This window comes from Humulus lupulus, chromosome 3, assembly GCF_963169125.1.
Source record: "Humulus lupulus chromosome 3, drHumLupu1.1, whole genome shotgun sequence".
NCBI lineage: Eukaryota > Viridiplantae > Streptophyta > Magnoliopsida > Rosales > Cannabaceae > Humulus > Humulus lupulus.
Genome location: NC_084795.1, coordinates 154,386,089 through 154,403,023, shown reverse-complemented (window position 1 = coordinate 154,403,023; position 16,935 = coordinate 154,386,089). Strand labels below are relative to the sequence as shown.

The following is a 16,935-nucleotide window of genomic DNA, read 5'->3' as shown; positions in this document are numbered from 1 at the left end:
CAACAAGGTGAGGAGCACATGGCTATACCTCTTCATCTTCCGAGTCTGACTCGTGGCCTTGTCGCCTGGCCAGTCTGAGCGTTATTTGCGTCAGATTTTCTAAGTTAGATCAGAGAGGGTCACGATCCTAGGTTATACTTTGGGTTGGGCAATCTCTTCTCCAAGCATTGAAATTATCTCAGAGATCCAACGGGCCTTTACCAACATGCTCGCGTACTTCTTCCTTATTACACTTCTGACCATTGAGGTTATCTTGCAAGTTGGCTTGTCCTCGGAACACATCATTGTCTCCTGGGCGAGCCACTTCAGTCTCTCCATCTGACTCATTTTCATTTACTGAGATACTGAGGCCCTACTCTAAATTTTGTGGGGCATTCCTTGGGCGATTATTCCTGTGGGACTGGTTAGGTCCCAAAGGGACACCAGCTCTAGGCCTCGCGTGGTCCGTATCGGTGCGTCAGGGCGGAGGGCCCCGACCTCCACGGGCGCTGTCAGGCTGGCGATGTCCTCGGGCCCTTGTTTCGTTACCTTTTCCAGCCTGGTCGCCTTCGGGCTCTTGACTGGCGCTCTTATGCTTCGAAGTAGGGTTATCATTGGCCTTTACTTTACCATGGTCTTGAGGTAGTGCTGAGGTTCTAAGGTTCCTTTACCCGGCGGACACCCCAGTTGGTGGATCTCGTGCCTTTACACCCGGGTGCTCAGAAGGCACACCAGTTGCGTCGACAGGTGGCATGCCAATGGGGTGCACAAGTTGCACACCTATTGGGTACCCAGTTGGCACGTTTCCACTGGGTCCACTTGCAATCCCTAGGCTGTAAGAGTGGTCATCATGGAAAGTACCATTTCTTAAAAGGCAGCGATGTTACCTTCTTGATCATCAATTTTTAGCTCTTGGGTAGCCACCTGCTCACGGAGCACCAACACCTCCAGCGTCTCTTCTACCTCCATGGGTTGAGGATATTCATCCTTATAATACCCTTGGCCAGCACCATTATATTCGCCGTCGTACTTGGCATTCTCATTGTAGTCCTCCATCATCTCAAGTATGTCCTGAGGTGGTTGCCTAATGGGTTCTCGTCCTTCGATTCCGGTAAGAGAGAGCACCTTATCTATAATGTTTCTTCATGTAGTCACCATGATCATGAATGTTTTAAATGCTTCTTTCAAGATCTCAATAAAAGCACCAAAATGTTGATTGCCTTTTTCGCTATCAACCTTAATAGGAAAGATTAAAGAAATAATAGTAAGAACATAAGGAGTTTTACGTTGTTCAGGTTATAAAAGAACACTAATCCACGAGTCTCTAGTATTAAGAGAATAACAAGCTTGTGGTTGCAAGCTTCAATGGTGTATTCTCAGGTAGCGTGTAGATTGCTCTGAGTACAAATAGTTTTCTCTCCAAAACTGAATCTTTACACTGAGACTCCCGACCCTATTTATAGAGGCTAGGGTCATTAATAATAATCATAGGTAATTAATACACATTCTTCCCAATATTGGGGGATTAATACCAATTTAATGTATCGGGCTTCATTGAATAGAGACTAAGACCCAAACGAGATTTGCGGGGCCCACTGTAGAAAGATAACCACATGCCCCTGGGACTGTCCGGGCATGTTATACATATTTTCGTGTCAGGGGGTGTAGTGGGTGTGCGAATTGTTGAGTCGTACACTCGACAAAACTGTTGAGTGATCTCCCATAAAGGTTGTCAGACGATCATCTAACTCTGAAAACCTGTGCCTACTAACACGTTGCTCCTTGTCTTAGGTTTAGAACCTCGGACCTGGGAGGCAATTGAGAGATGAGACCTCTGGCCTTAACTGTCTAGGCTGGAGAACCTCCATCTCCGAGACCGAACATCAGGGAGTAACTTACCAATGCACCCATGGCCTACTGTCAAAGACAAAGTCTCACCTAGGAAGACCCTTGGTTCGACTATAGGCCTCGGGCAGTAACATGCCCCGAGGATATCCACAAACATCCTAGCCATCCATTGGGAATCACCACATGTCGGAGGATAAAAATATGGACAACACTTATAAATAAAAATTGTGTATATTTTTTCAAATACATAATGGATAGTGACAAAATTTTAGAAGGTGTTAATGAAGAATATATAAAATAAGCTACAACAGAAGAAATTGGAATTGATGAACTTGTCATTGTTGTTGCAAGAACATCGATATATTATGATAATAATTTTTTGGGTAAGGAACCATGTAGAAATTCACTTCACACTAGCTGAAAATTTATGATGGAAATAGTCAACGATGTCATGAGATGTTTCGAATGGAAAATCATGCTTTTTGTAAACTATGTGATAGATTGAGAAGTTACAGAGCTAAAATATAACGAAGGTGTGCGACTAGAAAAGTCAATTGGTATGTTTCTGATGATTTTAGGACATGGTGCGTGAAATAGAATGATTCAAGAGAATTTTCTAGATTTAGATGAAGCTGTTAGTAGAAATTTTCAAATGTACTAGAAAAAATTATTATGCTTTCTTTGGATGAAATTAGACCACCTGAAAATTTTGATGAAGTCCCATATTATATACGAAACAATCCTAGATATTTGCCATACTTTAAGGTATGAATATGTCATCTTCATATGTATATATATTTATATATTTTAACTACTTATGTAATTCATAAATTTATAATTTTTATCAAATTGTTATTAATATGATTGTATTGGAGCGATAGAAAGAACACATATTCGAGTTCCATTTCCAGTAGATCAACAAAAACCACATACATTGGAAGAAAGGGTTGTCCTACACAAAATATTATGCATGTATATGGATTTGATATGTTATTCACATTTGTATCGGCGGGATGAGAAGAAACAACACATGATACTCGTATATTTCTTGAAGAATTAAGAAATACACATCTTAATTGTCCTAAACCATCTGATAGTATGTTTTAATCATTTATATTATTTTTGTCAATATGATTGGAATTTTTTTTTTAAATGATAATCTTTTGTATTGTAGGTAAGTATTTCTTAGTTGAGGCAGGGTATCCAAATATGAAAGGTTATTTAGCTCCATATAAAAGGCAAAGATACTATCTTCCTCAATTTCAATTAGTCAACCTAGTGGCTCTAAAGAAGTATTTAACCACGCTCATTCATCATTGCGCAGTGTTATTGAATGCTTTTTTGGTTTATGGAAAGAACAATGAGAAATTTTGCATCGAATGCCAAAGTATAAGTTTTATAAACAAGTATCTATTGTTACCGCTTCAATGGCTTTACATAATTTTATCAGGAGAGAGACAATTAATGACATGGAGTTCCCATATTGTGATGAAGCAAATGATGATTTTGTAAAAGATGATGAACCAAATTGTTTCCCTAAAAGTTAGCATGATAACGTGACATAAACATAAGGCACATGAAAGGCACACGACAAGTCATTTATAGAAGACAGGTCGATCCACGACTAGACAAGAGAGCAAAAAATATTATCGAACACATGCAGAAGTTATGCAGAGTAGCGGGATAAGAAGTTGGTCATAGTAAATGAGACTAGAGCTACTCAATGAAATGTAGTTAAAGCTCAAATTTAGTTAAATATATAGATATTTATAGGATATCTGTTATTTCAAATGTAAAGTGTATTATTTACATATTATTTTACTATTATTTGTGGCAAAAGTTACACAATGCCCATGACCCATGTTTTTACGTCCTTAAGTCTATATATAGAGACATAAGAATTTGTTATTCATTATGCTGTAATTCTTTACTTTTAGAGAATACTAAGAATCTAGTGTTGTTATTCATTTTCTTGTATCCTTTCTCTTAGCTTATGAAACTTTGTTGACTCTAGCCATCTGATTGCAGGTTTTGGGAATTTACATAAATAAGAGTACTGAGTGGACGTAGGTCATTACCCACTATCAGGGTCGAACCACTATAAACTATGTGGTGTTTATTAATCTTAAATTTAGTTCTTACTCTAAATCATTTATTTGACTCAGTGTCGCTGGCCATTTCGTGGGTCAACCTTTTAGTGCTTTCATTGAGAGTTGAACTCAAGAAGATCAAAGTGAACAAAAGATGGATAAGTCTACTAGGAAAATGCAGGGTCCGTAGGTTGGTCAGACGTTTGAGAATCCTCATAACCCAGCTCCTCCAATTGGAGTGACTGTAGAGGAGCCTCAAGTAGAACTGGAGGAAAAAAGCCAAGAATTGGATCCTGAAACCCTACGAGCATCCATGGGAATGTTGCAAGATAAGTTAGCCACACTAAAGGCTAACCAGGAGAATGTGGCTAAGACTATGATCATGCAACAAATGGAAATTGAAAGACAAATGTGAGAGCTCAATGATAGGCAAGTCAAGATGGATCGTCATCAGAAAGATGTAATTGCGACCTTGGAGGTGGCTATACAATTACCACAAGGAATTTGACATGCACACAACCTTCAACGTGACCCAATACAAAATCCTCAATAGCCAAAACAACACTAGGTTTCCCAACCTAAAAAAAATCCTAGAACTATTGTAGATGTATCGAGCAGCACCAACCTCCTCAATCTGGTCAAGTAAGCAAACAACCACTTCGACTACATAGGGATGAGCAGCGTCCTCGAAGTCCATGACATCTTGTAACAGACGAACAAGTCCTACTAGGGAGAGAACTATGAAATGCTCCCTCAAGAAATAGGAGGTAGCCAGATTTAGGCTTTGTAGTGAGAGACCACCCACGACATAACAATGTCCCAGGACCTAGGAACCAATGCAGACCTCATCGGTCTCCTTCAGTTTATCTAGACAGTTTTGGATGAAGAGAAGGCGATAGTTCATACGCTATTGGAAAGGAGAACACCTACGCAAGTATTATCAATGAACACTTCTTTTTAAAGAATGCCTTGTATTTATTAGTTTTATTTTCACAAGTTTTTGAACTAGGGTTGGTCGTTTTATGGCTGGTTGCTTATAAGCTTAAGATCAATTATGGTCATTGGTACAGACACGAATTCGTCCATTTTTTATGAGAAATAAAAGGAACTGTGCGCATCCAATTATTCTTGCCAATTATTGTATATTTTTACAGGTATTTGTTCATTACGTGTATTGTTTTTCTATATTTTCATAATTATTTATAAGTACGCGAGCAATAATTTTTGAACAGGTATTGGTCTATTACAAGTGACCAAGCAACTTATGCTACTCACGACTCACTAAGCTGGGGGGCATATAAGATAATAAGGGAAGCAAAGCATATGAAAATATGTAAACACAAAAAAAATAAGGGAAAGCATGCAAGAACACTTAGAATAATTTTTAAAATTTTTAGATTTTGCACAAAAATATAAAGTGTTATGTTGAGTTAAATCATGCAAGCAGATATTATAATAAGAGTTATAATATCAAAGAGTTGCCTTTACACCATGAGGAGTACTTCTCGAATGTAATTAAAAAACTAGCATAAAAGTAAAACTGCCTTGGGCAGTAATTTGTTTCAACACCACAAACAGAATGCTTGGGTGTTATAATTACAAAATAAAAGGAAATAAATAAATTCACTGAGCCTGAGGGTATTGATGGGGATGTTGGTTGGCACTAGTTCCAACCCCCTCCTCTCCATCGATCCCCGTGGCTAAAGAAATATTTGGAGATGCAGGGGAATTTTTCTCCTCCTCCAATTGAGCAGCGCATCGAGCAAGCTTAGACTCCCTTATCTGCTCGGGAATATAATCAAACTTTGCACCTTGATTATTATTCCAACACTTGTAGAAGTATGTGAAGGTTGCACCTTGAAACCTTTCCAAGTTGCTTGCATTATTCTCCTCGAGTTGCTTCACCTTGTCCTCCAGCTCATTGGCCTCCTTCTAACTCGTGGCCAATTCATCTTGAAGCTTGACCGCCTCATCGTGGTTAGCCTTGGATGCAGCCTTGTATTTTTGTTTTAAAGCTATGGCCTTGTCCAAGTCTTCCTTGACGACCTTGATCTATTCCTTTGCTGCTTTTCGCCACTAACCAAATTTGGAGTTGTCTTCTTCAACATGGTGCCACCCGTTATTCAAGGTTAGGATATCATGTGAGTAGTATAAAAATTAAAGTGATTAGTGAAAGAAAAAAATAATAGTACTGACCATAATAACATAAAAGTTTTAAAAAGGACTTACGCCGAGCATCCTGTTGAAACTGTGAATAATAACCTGGTCGGTGGTCAACCAAAGAAGAAAGGCAAAAGCCTCTTTGCTGAGCCGATGCTTGGCCACTTTTTCAACTCACCTAATATGGAGCTAGAGGCATTGGTCAACATCTCATTTACAAAGGGATCTCCCATCTGCTCAGTGGAAGATTCAAGTTGAGGAGACAGAGGAGTAGTAGTGGTTTTTGAAGGAAGAAGATTCTTCGTTTATTGAGACTTCTCACTAATAGGTTCCGCACTGGTACCTCTGGTTTCTCTCCTGCTCGATTTCCTTGAGCTAGCGGTTTTGCCTCCTGAAGCATAGATGTCGAAGGCGTTGTTGTCATGCTTGACTGAAAAAGGGGCAAACAGATTAGTTAAAGTGCCCACAAAAATTCATGAAGATCAACAAGGAAAATTTCTAAGTATTTTAACTAAACCACAGTTATTGGTCTCTATGTTATCTAAGTTACTACTGCTACAAACATTATCCTCCTTGAAGAGATCTGAATAAAAGCTACTGGTAAGAAAAATAAATTTTCCATTCCTATTGAACTAACTATTAGGATTGGGCAACATATTCAAAATATTTGATAAATCCGTACCATTTTTTCCTCGGAGGAGTCATATACCCGACCAGGGTGTCGGGTAGATTTTATTTCGCTTTCACGTGGGAAGAGGGAATAGTTTCTAGTGGGGGATTGGAGCTTGGCTCCCTGATAGTGACCTTCGTTGGATGACACCTGGGGGCTTGGGAGATATCTTGTGGCTTGTAATGCCCCAAATTTCCTAATAAGGTTTAGGACCTTGATTAGGAGGCCGGGAGGGCCATAATTGATTTGTTATGGTATTTAATTATTATATGCATGTTTATGTGAATTATATTATTATATGAAGGTGAATGCATGCATATGGGTTCGTATTTTAATTGCAAGGGAATTTTGGTAATGTGGCCGCTGTGGGCGTAATTGTGTGTTTTGGGTGCATGGTTGTGATTAATTAATATAGCCATATTATAAGGTGGATTGGTTCGAGATATTCGGCATGAGACGATCATGAGATGTAAGTGTTCGGTCTAGTCATAACGGGTTTAAGTTCAGGGCTCGGGGTGAGTCTCGGGGTCATTTTGATGATTAGAACATTACCGGGAATTAAATGGTAATGGGATAAGATTTATTGGCATTTGAGAATATTGAGAATAGTGGGAATTGGAGAGCGTTAATTATAATTAACGAGATAAGCGGGAAAGGACGGTTTTACCCTTGGGAGTGTTTAGGAGCCTTTATTTGACCTAGGGGCAAAATAGTCTTTTCACTCCTAAGTTATATATCAGCCTTTGGGAGTGTTTAGAAGGCTTTAGAAGTGTAAAAAAATAGAGCCCTTATCTCTTTCTCACCCGTGCATCATCTCCTCTTCTTACCCTTGGAGGTTTTTGGTCCCAAATTGAAGAAGCAACGTAGGGAGTCAAAGCTTGGGGATTATAGATTGAGTTCAGCCATTGGGAAGGATTCAAATCAGCTGAAGGTAAGGAATTGAACTTGAGTTTGAGCCATACTCTGTTTTTGAGTTAATTTTTAGTTGGTGATTTATTGATGGAAAGTTTGGATTAATGGAAGTTTGATTGATGTTTACTTTGGGTTTGGATGAGGGTGAGTTGTGGATGATGTTTAGTGGTTGAATTGGGTGTTAGGTTGGTGTTTTGGATTGGTTTGAAGGGCTGGTTTCAAGGGAAAACGCAAGGGTAGTCGAGCTGGTGCGTGCTGGGTTTTTGGCTGATTTTCGTAGTGAGTCGTGGCATGGAAATGGTGCGCCGCGGCCCATGGTGCTTGATAGGGTAGGCCGCCTCTATTTGAGGGCGCGCCGTGGTGCAGCTAGGGAGGGCCGCGGGCCTTAGTGGCTTTTTGGCCAGAAATGTGTTTTTAGCTTGGGGATTCAAGCCTTAGGCCTCGGGGTCGAACCTATTACCCGGTTGAGTAGTGTTTGATGTCTCGGAGGCTAGGTTTTGGTTTGGGAACCTTTTGTTATTCATTTTATTGATGGAATCCCATAATTGGTTATGACCAGGTAACCGCTAAAGGACCAAAAAGTTGATCGTTCTCAAGTGTCGTTCTTTTAATCATTCTAGCTCGAATCTGAGGTAAGAAAACTGCACCCTGTGTATATGTGACATGCATGGCTATTCTTGATGCATGTTGGTTGATTATTAAACGTGACATGCATGGCTATTATTGGTGCATGTTGGATTGTTAAATATAATGCATATGATGCTTGAGAAATATGTGATTTGGACATGCTTTATATACTGAGTATGGTATCATTCAGAGCTTGAGCCTCTGTATTCGTGCATAGTCCTAATTGTACTAGTACTTGTTAGGTAAGCATGCTGAATACCTAGTTATGGATATTGGATATGTGATATATGTTTGGTGGCATGGCTTACTTGTGTGTGGCACTGACTTACTAGTCAGAATCGGCAATGGTATTAGATCCATCTGTGAAGCTGTGATTTACTAGTCAAGTTCACAATGGAATGAACACTGGTCGTGTTTTACTGACCTAAGAGTCAGAAATGGGATAGCGTTGTGAACGCCGAGCCAAATGAAGATTAGATCTAATCGATACCAGCAAGAATGACTCATATGGGGTATTAACGCTGGACATACCATAAGGTCGACGAAATTATAAGTGCTTGGCTAGTCTAAGACTAGTTATTCAGAGCCAGGGCATATGGCCCGGTGACTGTTTGTCACATGGCTAAGGAACACTGTTCCATAGTTGTGACTCCAGAGACAGGAGGAAGGTTATGTTGGTGACTAATCTCCATGCACCTATCCTTCTAAATCTAGTGAGATGCTTACTTATTTGTTAAGCCCTGGTGATCCTATCGTCACATGGCTAAAGGGTGTTGTTCCCATATTTCTGACTTTTGATATCTGTTAAGCCCTGGTGATCCTATCGTCACATGGCTAAAGGGTGTTGTCCCCATATTTGTGACTTTTGTGTTAGTCACCTATTTGTTTGGATTGTTGGTCCTGAATAAGTAATACAATCACTATTGATATTATATCATGTTATATTGTGTTTTCTTGCCAGGCTTCGGCTCACGGGTGCTATGTGGTGCAGGTAAAGGCAAAAGAAAGCTGGACCATCCTTGAGTTGGAGAGCTTAGGTGATGAGGTGTACATATGCAGCTGCTCGTCCACCACGGCCGAGGTTGAGAATGAACTAGGGTTAAACCCTGTTTTTCCGCATAGAACGGCCTGTTGTAAATATTTTCTTGTAGTAGACTCTAAAATTATACCTTTGGGATCCTAGTATATATGTTAAACGTTCTAGTGAAACGTTACATCTTATCCAAAGTTTTTAATTCCTAAACCGCTAATCATACTTAGTTACACAATTTTGGCCAAATGACTCTATTAGCGAGTTTAAAACTGTTTACAAGGCACACTGTAACAGTCCCTGGAGTTGGTGCGTTACAACTTGGTATCAGAGCGAGCCAATGTTTATGGTTCCTGAAGACAAGCTGGGCATGTACACTCATCACTGAAGATAGCTTCACTCATGGAATGGTAATTATTTCTGTAGTTATGTGCATAATTGCTTAAATAGAATGTAAATGCTTTACCTGCACATTGTATTAGGGAGCATGAAATTCTGATTGAGCCTGGCTCTTGACTATATGATTATATGCTCTGTAAATGTATATATATATATATGATTGTGATCATATGATTGCCTACTCTATGACTTTATTTAAATGTGATATTTATATGCTGGAGTTGGAGGCATGGTTTGAATGTTGGAAGAGCGGGGAATATGAATAATGTATGAATGCCATGGGCATGTTTTTAGCCCTGCAAGGGGTTAATGATTGTGGTGTGGTAAGATTTATCCCGTGGGGGAAAGCTCTTGATATGCTCATTGTGATTAATGGGTCTTGTTATTGACTGCAGATCTAATCAGCAGGTTTATATTCAAGGCAGATTATGAGGCCTGGTGGTGGTTATACAGGGGTTGGGAGTTACAGCCAGGGTATCAGTTCTTCATCTGCACCCATGAATTTTCAGCAGATGCTTACAGATTTGCAATTAAGATTGCAGATGCATGAGGAAGAGATTATATATTTGAAGCAACAGCGGAGTCTGTTGGGGAGCACCTTTTCCTCTACTATGCCAAGAGTGGCATCAGCTTTAGCTCAGCCTAGGGTTGAGAATAGATGGGAATTTCTCTGTGGAAGATTCCTGAAGTATTACCCTTCAGTCTTCGAGGGAGGCCTAGATCCATTCAGAGCTGAAAAATGGATAGGCATGATCAGTTCCATTTTAGACAGTATGGGGCTGGTGGGTCATGATCTGTGCGACATATGTATTGCGGGATGATGCCCGGACGTGGTGGGAGGTGGTATCCCAGACACGAGATACAACTGTGATGGACTGGAAGGAATTTAGGCAGCTGTTTAATGAGAAATATTACTGTGATGCAGCTAAGACCGCTAAGATGAATGAGTTTCTGAATCTAGTTCAAGGAAAGGCATCAGTAGCCGAGCATGTTAATTAATTTGATGGGTTGGCCAGGTTTGCCTTTGATATGATACCCACAGATATAGCCCGGAAGGAAAAGTTTATTCAGGGGTTGAATCTTGGAATAGCTCAGGGCATTAGAGTTGCCCCAGTGCATGAAGTCTCTACCTATGCTCAGGTGGTAGAGAAGGCTCTTGCTGTTGAAAGCGCAGGACATCAGATTGGGCAGCAGAGTGCTGGAGAGCATGGGGCTCAGATAGCGGTATCTCCACTTATTCGAGCAAGTAAAAAGGAAGGCCGGAAGACATATCTGACATGCACTCGGTGCAAGAGGCATCACCTTTGAGTATGTCGAGCAAGGGCATGTTTCTCATGCAGGATGTTTGGACATCGTAAGAAGAATTGCCCAATGCAGAAGAAGAATGAGAAAAAGGGGATGGACAACTCGACTTCAGCTCGAGTGTTCATTCCGATGCAGTCGGAATCAGAGACTGAGACTAGTTCCTCAGGGGTGGTAGGTTAATTTTCTAGTTTTGATTTCTAAGTTATACTGATTGGTTTTGGTGCCATGCTGTCCTTTTGTTTGTTGCATATATGGAAGCATAAGGATGATATGATGATCACATGGTTATGTTGTGATGGAAATGTAATATGGTATTGGAAACTTAAGAGATGAGTTAGGTTATGGAAAGGACTCATCAGTGATTTTGATAAAGCTGGTTATGACAGGCTTTGGTTTGATCCAGGATATGGATTGGTTAAGTAATTATGAAGTAATCCTGAATAGCAAGGAAAGTATAGTAATAAGGCTTGAGAGCGGAAAGCCTTGTGATAGTTGGTATGGTACATGGTTCTATATGCTTATGATACCTGTAGTAGGAGCTAGAGTTTTGTTGCAGGGAGGTGCATGGAACTCTTAGCTAGCGTGGTGGATACCACTTAGATTGTGCTAGTGAGATCAGGACAGATTGGATTAGTCTATGGATTTTGAATGTGTTTCCAGGTGGTTTGACAGGGCTTCTTTTTATGAAAAGAGACTAGAATGGTGGTTGGACTAGTGCCAAAGATGGAATCAGATGTAAATGAGAATTGGTTTAATGCTAAGTGTTTGTGAATCAGATGAATGGTGCATTCAAAGGTTTATTTGAATGGGATTTGTGATCGTCTTGGACGATGACATTGTGGTATTTTCTTTGCGGAGAATTACCAAGGTTGAAGAGTGCCTTGGGGACAGGAGTGTCCATGGGTGGTAAAGATGTTTTAGGTGCCTTGGGAAAGCGTTCTGGGTCTTTTATGGACCAGGATCAGTTAGTGGATTGTTATGACATCCCAGTAATAGAGAAAAGTGATTGTCTATGCAACATGTTGATTAAAGTATCTGACCGGAACTAGAGTAGAGTTCCTGGTGGGCCAAGTGGCCAGTTTATTGTTTGAGATTCTCATCTCAAGGAAGATAAAGGGGAAAGATGGTTAAGTGAGCCACATATAGGAAATATTGAATGGAAAGCTTTAGATGGATTAGCTAAGAGTTGTACAGTGAAAGATATGAATTTATTATGTTATAGAGATTGGACTTGGAATCCGATGGACATTGAGATTAGCTGGGAGATTATGGATGAATCTCATGTTATTCTTTTATTTTTTTCATTCAGGCATCATGGAAACGTAACAGGATATGAAATCTTCATAGTGGTGGCCTGAGATGGAGAGGGAGCTAATGGGATGTGTGATAAAGTTCTTAACCTATTTCTAGGTCAAGACAGAGTATCAGGAATCAGCAAGGCCATTACAGCCTTTGAGTATTTCATAATGGGAATAAGAGAGCATCGCGATGGGTTTCACAGTGGGATTTCCAAGTTAGTGGGTCAGTATGAGTTGGCATTGAGTCATTGTGGACCAGTAGTCCAAGTGAGTGTATTTTTGTCAGCAAGGATGAATGGTACAGCTGATCAGTATTCTTATCTCTTTGTGAAAGAGATAGAGCACCTTCATGAGTCTCAAGGTCTATCTTATTAGATGAAGACTTTATTGTGACTTCCAAGTTTTTGAAGGGTTGGAAGGCCATGAGAACATAGATAACACTCAGTACAGTTTATTACTCTCAGACTGATGGCAAATCAGAGAGAGAGGGTTATCCGATTATTATTTGAGGAACATCTTATAAGATGAATGCGATAATGAATATCTGGATCCTAAGGTGGTTCAGGGGATTAATGAGATTGTTGGAATTTGAATCTTGGTTGCTCATTTCTCGGAGTAAATGGAAAAGTTTTATTGAATTGAAAAGCAGGAATGTGGAATTCCAGGTAGGAGAATGTATCTTCTTTAAAGTGTCACCATGGGAAAAAAGGGCGAGGATTTAAGGCAAGTTGAGCCCTAGTCCATTTCGGCAGTTGAGTCCTGAACAGGTCTGAATAGATTGACTCTGAATCAACTTTACTTATGGAACTAGCAGTTGCAAACAATAAGTTATGTGTTTCCATGCAGTGGACATGGGTTAAAGGAATTTATGAATTAAGTTATGAGAATTTGAAGGTTAAGGTTAAGTATTCCGGTAAGGAATAGCCAGTTCAAATTGTGATGTAAGCAATAAGGTTCTGCTGGGTGGAATGTATATTGGGTTAAGGTAATGATATTGAGATAGCAAGGTCAAGGAAATGACCTGAGGAATCTGTGTCAATTGTGCGGAATTCTTATTCCTAATAAGGTTTAGGACCTTTATTAGGAGGCCGGGAGGGCCATAATTGATTTGTTATGGTATTTAATGATTATATACATGTTTATGTGAATTATATTATTATATGAAGGTGAATGCATGCATATGGGTTCATATTTTAATTGCAAGGGCATTTTTGTAATGTGGCCGCTGTGGGCGTAATTGTGTATTTTGGGTGCATGGTTGTGATTAATTAATATAGCCATATTATAAGGTGGATTGGTTCGAGCTATTCGGCATGAGACGATCATGAGATGTAAGTGTTCGGTCTAGTCATAACGGGTTTAAGTTCAGGGCTCGGGGTGAGTCTCGGGGTCATTTTGATGATTAGAACATTACTGGGAATTAAAGGGTAATGGGATACGATTTATTGGCATTTGAGAATATTGAGAATAGCGGGAATTGGAGAGCGTTAATTATAATTAACGAGATAAGCGGGAAAGGACGGTTTTACCCTTGGGAGTGTTTAGGAGCCTTTATTTGACCTAGGGGCAAAAGAGTCTTTTCACCCCTAAGTTATATATCAGCCTTTGGGAGTGTTTAGAAGGCTGTCGAAGTGTAAAAAAACAGAGTCCTTATCTCCTTCTCACCCGTGCATCATCTCCTCTTCTTACCCTTGGAGGTTTTTGGTCCCAAATTGAAGAAGCAAGCTAGGGAGTCAAAGCATGGGGATTATAGATTGAGTTCAGCCATTGGGAAGGATTCAAATCAGCTTAAGGTAAGGAATTGAACTAGAGTTTGAGCCATACTCTGTTTTTGAGTTAATTTTTAGTTGGTAATTTATTGATGGAAAGTTTGGATTAATGGATGTTTGCTTGATGTTTACTTTGGGTTTTGATGAGGGTGAGTTGTGGATGATGTTTAGTGGTTGAATTGGGTGTTAGGTTGGTGTTTTGGCTTGGTTTGAAGGGCTGGTTTGAAGGGTAAACGCAAGGGAAGTCGAGCTGGTGCGTGTTGGGTTTTTGGCTGATTTGCGTAGTGAGCCGCGGCATGGCAATGGTGCGCCGCGGCCCATGGTGCTTGACAGGTAAGGCCGCCTCTGTTTGAGGGGCGCGCCGCGGCGCAGCTAGGGAGGGTCGTGGCCCTTAATGGCTTTTTGGCCAGAAATGTGTTTTTAGCTTGGGTATTCAAGCCTTAGGCCTCGGGGTCGAACCTAGTACCCGGTTGAGTAGTGTTTGATGTTTCGGAGGCTAGGTTTTGGTTTGGGAACCTTTTGTTATTCATTTTATTGATGGAATCCCATAATTGGTTATGACCAGGTAACTGCTGAGGGACCAAAAAGTTGATCGTTTTCAATGGTCGTTCTTTTAATCATTCTAGCTCGAATCTGAGGTAAGAAAACTGCACCCTATGTATATGTGACATGCATGGCTATTCTGGATGCATGTTGGTTGATTATTAAACGTGACATGCATGGCTATTATAGGTGCATGTTGGATTGTTAAATATAATGCATATGATGCATGAGAAATATGTGATTGGGACATGCTTTATATACTGAGTATGGTATCATTCAGAGCTTGAGCCTCTGTATTCGTGCATAGTCCTAATTGTACTAGTACTTGTTAGGTAAGCATGCTGAATACCTTGTTATGGATATTGGATATGTGATATATGTTTGGTGGCATGGCTTACTTGTGTGTGGCACTGACTTACTAGTCAGAATCGGCAATGGTATTAGATCCATCTGTGAAGCTGTGGTTTACTAGTCAAGTTCACAATGGATTGAACACTGGTCGTGTTTTACTGACCTAAGAGTCAGAAATGGCATAGCGTTGTGAACGCCGAGCCAAATGAAGATTAGATCTAATCGATACCAGCAAGAATGACTCATATGGGGTTTTAACCCTGGACCGACCATAAGGTCGACGAAATTATAAGCGCTTGGCTAGTGTAAGACTAGTTATTAAGAGCCAAGGCATATGGCCCGGTGACTGTTTGTCACATGGCTAGGGAACACTGTTCCATAGTTATGACTCCAGAGACAGGAGGAAGGTTCTGTTGGTGACTAATCACCATGCACCTATCCTGCTAAATCTAGTGAGATGCTCACTTATTGGTTAAGCCCTAGTGATCTTATCGTCACATGGCTAAAGGGTGTTGTTCCCATATTTCTGACTTTTGATATCTGTTAAGCCCTGGTGATCCTATCGTCACATGGCTAAAGGGTGTTGTCCCCATATTTGTGACTTTTGTGTTAGTCACCTATTTGTTTGGACTGTTGGTCCTGAATAAGTAATACAATCACTGTTGATATTATATCATGTTATATTGTGTTTTCTTGCTGGGCTTCGGCTCACGGGTGCTATGTGGTGCAGGTAAAGGCAAAAGAAAGCTGGACCATCCTTGAGTTGGAGAGCTTAGGTGATGAGGTGTACATATGCAGCTGCTCGTCCACCACAGCCGAGGTTGAGAAGGAACTAGCACCCGTGAAACCCCCAATGTAATTCACTTTCTTTAGGGAACTCTCTTGAACAGTAAGACACATATCAGTAAAATGTCCCACCATCATACATATATCGCATGGTCTCACCTAATGTCCTAAGGCCAATTATTGAACCATGTAAGTGAGTTGAGCTATCTAACGCTATACTGAAGTGCTCATTTCATTATACTTATGAGCCGGTGGCGGTCATGGATCTTGTCTTGCACCAAATTGTTGAGAGTTCGATTCTATGTTAGATATTAAACTTCTTGCTAGGGCAGGGGTTTTTTCCACCAAAACTCCCCCACTTGCATCATCAATCGTACTCCTATCCAATGGTAACAATCCTTCATAAAAATATGGGATAAGGCGTTGTTCGTGTATCTAATGGTGGGGGCAGCTAGCACATAGTCGATTGAATCTTTCCCATTATTCATAAAAAGACTCTCCAGTTTGTTGGTGAACGCAACAAATTTCATTTATGAAGGTTCCAACTTAGATGCAAGAAAATATTTCTCCAAAAACAATGTTTTCATTCCATGCATCAACAGTTCTTGGTTGAAGATAGTGGAGCCATTCCTTAGCAGCATCCTTTAAAGAAAATATGAAGGCTCTTGACTTGAGATGCTCTTCAGTCACTACAACTTGTTTAATACTAGAATAGGCAATATGAAATTATATCAAGTGTTTGTTCGGGTCCTACCCAAGCAACCTGTGAAAGGATGGCAATAAGTGAATGAGACCTGACTTAAATTCAAAGTTGACATCCAGAGTTGGATGTCATATATATAATGGTTGGTGGTCTTGATCTAACGCATCCAACTCTTTCATCATTCTATTATGGGCCATTGCTATGTGAGATTTAACAGATGAATATGAGTTAGAGTCATTGTCAGACAGTAATGGCACTTGTATAGGATTTACTTTGTTTGTTGAAAGTTTAAAGAGTGTATGATAGTGATAGTACGAGAAGAGCGGGACAACGATGTCTAAAAATATTACTTTATCACATGAAATTTGTCTTGAGTGTCATCGCCAGGCATATAAGCGTGAGAGTAAGCAACAAAAGAAAATAAAGTATTTAAAAAATGAACAATAAATATAAATTAAAATAGTG

The 16,935-nt window shown here is 40.1% G+C and overlaps 1 non-coding gene across 1 annotated transcript; it reads left to right on the top strand.

The window, feature by feature from the left end:
• The first annotated feature begins 16,200 nt into the window (after positions 1-16,200).
• On the top strand, positions 16,201-16,307 carry LOC133828214 (small nucleolar RNA R71). The gene has a single exon (XR_009890846.1). It is a non-coding gene; the product is annotated as a small nucleolar RNA R71 (small nucleolar RNA).
• Positions 16,308-16,935: the final 628 nt, after the last annotated feature.